We start from the raw sequence: 5919 nt of genomic DNA, 5'->3' as shown, positions 1-5919 counted from the left end.
CCCACCACAACCACAACCACCACCCCCGGCTTCCGCTCTGTGCACAAAGGTAAGTTTGGGACGCACAACAAAAACACAAAAGCGCTGCATCACACGGCTGGCGGTGGCTGGGAGGCTCCCCCGGCGCTTAGAGGGCCCATCCCATTAACCAAAAAAACGGATTACATGTTCCCTGAGCTCAAAGGCCGAGGTGTCCTGCCAACAAGTCCTTAAGCAAGATGCAGAATCCCTGCTCGGTTATAACTGTCTCAGGATAAGAGCATCAGCTAAATGTGCATGAATATTTATACGTTAATATTGTTATAAGCAGAGGTTTTAATGGGGCTTGTAGGACAATTTAAGGATCCCGACATCCTGAGTTCATCACATGGCCTTTCTATCTGCATCATCTCAGACAATGAACCAATTTTTGCTCCTAGTCTAAGTCCCCCATCTGGGCTAAGTCCACCTTACCAATTACGATGTCCACCTCACCAATTACCAAGGTGTCCCAGTTCGGATTGTAGTATGCTTACCAAGCGAGAAAGGTGTGACGTTTTCTCACCATTGTGAACACTAAAAGTTAAAAGGTTAAGGTTCACAACCTTTTCTGACTCATTGGTTGTCTTGAAGACCTTAATACCTGAAGGGGGAAAGTTTTTAAGACATTTAAAAAACACTATTTAGGCATCTGTATTTTATAATCACCAGTGGGCCCCGATCCACAGGTTGGGAACTACTGATATAGAAAAAGTAGGCAACATTTACCCGACTCTACCTGAGAGGCCCAACAAAAAGAAAATCTCCCATCTCTCTAAAAGGGAAGCAAGTGGTTGTGGAGGATTGTGGGAAATCCCAAAGCACAGAACCTACACATGAATCAGTTTTACTACCTATAAATGAAGTAGAGGCAGAGGGCTGTCAGCCTCCACCCTCCTGTTAACAAAACACACATCTAAAACCCATGATATCACTCCATATGTCAATCTGATTGGATAAAAATTGATGCCAAAGACGTCGTCAAGTTTAGGCGTTCACATCATGCAAAACTGGAAGTTCTCAATAAAGGTATCTCGCCGTTGGCCAGAGACAACAGTATTCAAATTCCTACTTCAGTAAGAGGACAGAGGAGTACTGATATATTATTTTTTACATACATACACAGATTGTGAATACTGATGCATCAATGTATAAGCAGCATGTCACTTTAATAGCTGGCTGAGGTGGAGCTGGTTTTAGTTTAGGTGGTTTAGTCCATCAGTTTCCAACCTAAAGCCGAGAAGCCGTCCAGATGTTACTGTCCAATAGTGGTAGATACTTATTTAGCCTGATAGTTGACTTCAGCTCTTTTTACAAGCGTTAGCTTAATGGCAGCCGTTATTTTGTCGGGGCAGGCACTTTTGCTTCCAATACATATCTGATTATAAGACATCTATAGTATCTGATCTGGTCTAGAAGATAACGGGAAGGCGCCCTCAATGCTGCCTAAATAGGAAACTTTCTACGATGTGAAGAGAAGAGACTCCTGTCAATGGAGTCTTTCTTGAAGACGGATGCTGTTGTTGAGCGTCAACGAGGTCAGGCCTCCCACTGGGTGACATTGAAATGAGAGGCGGTTTGGTGAAACTCTGACGCATCCCTCTCTCATTAGGTAAACCATCTGTGTGTTTATGTGTGTGTGTTTATGTGTGTGTGTGTGTGTGTGTGTGTGTGTGTGTGTGTGTGTGCGGGTGAGGGGTTAGCCGGGGGGGATTCCAGGGACTCCGAAAAACACTCGCTGACGAAGATGCTAGCAGCCGCACTAATAGCTGAAAAGCCGCGTACATCAGATCTGCTCATTATACTGGCCAAGTGGAATCTAAGCTTTGGCCCACATCATGCACATAGACACACAAGCACTCAAACACACACACAGACAAACACACACTGGGTGTTGTTTTGAAACTCTAGCACCAGTCTACATCCCCAGTGGGCTCACCAGTTCGTCCATCAGTAATGAAACTCTAGTGGGTCACATGTTGGTGTTGAAATACCCCCTGCCTGGTCCACCGGCCTGGCCCTCATCACACTCACACACACACACACACACACCTCCAGGCATCACTGTGGAGGTCTGTCAGTCAGCAGGGAGGCAGCCCCCCCCCAGGCTGCAGAGGGGATCACTGGGCAGAAACATCCAGGGCTTCATCTGTAGGATTACAGACTATGTAAGCGAACGTCCCATTACCCAAAGGTCACAGCTTGAGTCGGTGCAACAGCCAAACCTGCTCCGTCAACTCCGAAACCTTTTCCTGCACACTCACTGAATGATATGAATGAGTATATGTCGGCCGCGTGTAATTAGGTGACGTAACTCACTCTCAAGTGGCCATACTGGGGAACCTAAGCTGGGAATGCGTGCAGAGCCACGGCTGTTGACGAAGACTCTGAGGTCATGTCTTCAGATTGTTTTCAAGGGGGTTTCAACTAACTCTGTTACGCGGTTACACTAGTCCAATTAAAAGTTTTTTAAGACCACCTATACAGTAATAACAGAGGAGTAAGTTGTATTCTCCTGACTAGTACACAACTACGGTTTTAAGACCCAGTCACACTGGAGAGTAAACTGAATATGTGGTTATAGAAGATGATGTATGATCTACTCCCTCTTTTTTTTTTTATTCTCAGGATTGTACATAATTTTATTTTTATAAAAGGTTACTGAAGAGGGGAAAACATCCATCTGAGCTGAGTTGAGAAGCTAGTTAGCTGGGTCGCTAACAGGGCAAACAAGTTCGCATTCAAAAGATGTATTTGTACCATAAACTCCTGTCCCATAACATTTTCCTCTGGTGTAGAAGCGGATTATACTTCAGCAGAGCAGGTTGAATAGAAGTGGATGGTGTTACACAACAAGTTAGCTTCCTCCAGTTTGTTCTCTCTTCTAAACTGCAAACTCACCAAGACAAACAGGAAGTGCGTGAACTCCTGGGTAAGGTGTTGTCGACCTATTCCAGTTGTTTATGGAGAATAATCTTAAAGAAGTCTTTCCAGAGACTCTCCACTGGCCGAATGCATTGGCCAATGCCGTCAATGTTAATGGAAAAGAGGCTGATGACTGAGATGACTGACTTTAACCAGAAAGTCACTGAGAAAAGTTGCAAGGCTAGAAGGTATGGGGGGTAAAGGTTATGTAAAAGTAGTACCATTGGCCAGTGCTTAGGCAACACTGCAGTGTCTTGTGTTGTCTTTGTTTGCCAGCCACCTCTGGCAGGTAGCATACAGTGGGGTTTAATATCCCAGACACATGACAAAAAGCTACTAGGCCATGTAAATTTTATTTTAGGTTGACTTTATTATCTCAATGCTGTGGCTTTTAGGTTTACTCTGCAGTTGGGGTTTTAAAATTCAGGAGAAAGGCTCGATATCTTGAAAACACTCGTGCTGACGTAAATGTCGTCAAAGAAAGATACCGATGCCCCAGTCAGTCCAACACAGTGACGCGGGTTAAATGACTGTCTTGGTGCAATCAGAGGGCAGTTGTACAAAAGAGAGGTAAGAAAACAAAGAAATCAAACTTCCACTAAAACGACTGATGCCTGATAATATGTGCAGAGACCAGATGTGGCATTTCAGACCATCGACTATGACACAGTCGACTCCGACCACCATTTGACCCACAGTTTGTTAGTCAGAGAGAATCATCTAGGATGATCTGATTGCTGATAACTTTTTGTGGTCGGCGTCATTAACCCTGAAGCTGAACACCAGCCCTTCGATAGCTCACAGAAAGCCAGTACTGCAGTGGGGAATTCCCAGCACTAATTGACGTTTAACTTGTTATTTTTGCCAAATTGTAATTCGCTCTGGTTTGGCAGCGTGTTCTCAAATAACAAAAACAGACCCACAGGCTATCAGAAGTCTCTGAAACCTTTTGAGAGGCAAATGAGGGTCAGTCTCGATGTTTCTCGTGAACAACCAGATTAAAAAGGCTGAGAGAGGCTGTTTTGTATATATCTTCTTAATCTGGACTACCTAATTTGCGGCTGGGTTGCAACAGCATTGAGCCACTTCCAGTTCTGTTTTATCAGCCGATGACAGTCAGTGTTGTAACAGTAACAGCTGTGACATGTTATATTTTCATCAATCTTAAACTGAATCAGCCAGTTTCTTTCATGTATCCATGAACTTTTCCCGTTGCCGCGTAACTGCTCTTAAACATGATTCAATGCCCTGAAGATGGAGGAATGTATCATCATCGAACAGGTTTTTTTCCCAGATGATTGATGGATAGTTGATACTGCAGATTTAAAAAAAAAAGGTCTGTGACGAAACTGTCAGATTGCTTGTGACTCAATGTCAACGTTTGATTTCAACACTTTCTTGCAACTAAAAGGGCTGAGAACAAATTTTCTCAATCGACTTCCCGAGAAATGACTAATGGCTCACAAAATTTTGGGTAAACATGTTTGTCTGAGCTCTTCAGGCTGAAATATGGAACTGAATCGGATTGAATATCTGAATTAAAAAACTAATAACAGCTGTGGGATCGTCTTTTGTTGCCACCCGCCAATCAAACCTGATCAAACCACACCTACAAAGTCTCGATGAGGCAGATCACATGAGTCTTCAGTGTTTAAAACATTTCTACAAACTCTAACCTTTATTGTTGCAGATTTAATCAAGTTCAAACTGAAGTGCACTGTGATTTCTGCCTCTCAGGGATTCGCCAAAACACAGTGAAAGGATCCTTTTAAAAGAAACGCTACTAAAGGAAAAGTACATTTCGACCCTAAACTGGCTCCTTTTTCAGGTAGAGAGGAATCAAAGAGGATTCTGTTTCTTTTGAGTCCTCTGTACTCGACAAAAGAGCCAGTCTGGGCTTGAAACACTGTACTTCCTGTGGTAACTAGAAAAGAGCGCCAACCTCTGCCAAGCCCAAACAATCCTACACATGTCAGTCAGAACTGGATTATTATCTGGATCTGCACCGATATTGTACAAACTTAAAGATCCCAACACCGTATTTTTTTTACATCAATATCCAAACATTATATCCTGAGTAATCGAGCAAAAACGTCCAAATCTCATCAGGTTAAAGAAAGTGATAACAAATAAAAAAATCCTTGGATCTTACAGTCATTGCCGCATCAAAATTTAATGGGTTCTTCCTTGGCCCATGATCCATCCCTCCAGCAAGTTTGGTGCAAATCAGTTCAGAACTTCTTGCGTAATCCTGCAGACAAACAAACAGACAGACAGACAGACAGACAGACAGACAGACAGACAGACAGACGGGGGGAAAACATAACATCCTTGGCAAAGGTAGAAATCATCTTGTTTCTGTTAAGGGAGCAGTTTGTAAATTAAAAAAATAAACTCAATGGAAAAATCTGATCAAAATGGTATTATCGTGACATTGTACAATCTTGTCCACCATTATTACAAGATGTATATCGTAAAAAGAAAATCTTTCTCGACAGTACTGGACAAAACAGTCGAACTAAAGCTGTTTATTTATTGACTTACAAGAAGAAACCAGACAAACGAATCAATCAAACCCTCCTCTCATCTGACTGCCTCTCATGACCGTAGTGGACTTTGGATTGTTTTGACAGTTGGACTTTGGGATAGCTGGGCCGGTCACCTGAGCTGGATAAACACTGTGTGTCATCGCCCTAAAAGCCCCTGTCTGCAAAGAAAAAAAGAAAAGAAAAGAAAAAAGGAGCTTCAGGAATGAGGAAACAAGTGTTTGTTTTCTCCTTGACAACTATCTTTTTAACAGACTTCAAGGGCCAAAGGGTCAAAACTCAATAAAACACATGAATGATTATCAGTTCAGTTAAATCATTCATTCACAATGCAATCAGGAGTTTATCTGAAGAGTAATTGTATATTATGACAGGATGTGTGTACCACCAAGAGTCAGTTTGTTTGTTGTTAACGACACACAATGAACTT

This window comes from Seriola lalandi, unplaced genomic scaffold (assembly GCF_002814215.2).
Source record: "Seriola lalandi dorsalis isolate HSWRI2012SDOR001 ecotype SW California unplaced genomic scaffold, Sedor1 jcf7180002054684, whole genome shotgun sequence".
In the NCBI taxonomy this organism is placed as follows: domain Eukaryota; kingdom Metazoa; phylum Chordata; class Actinopteri; order Carangiformes; family Carangidae; genus Seriola; species Seriola lalandi.
Note: the sequence above shows the minus strand (reverse complement) of the source record.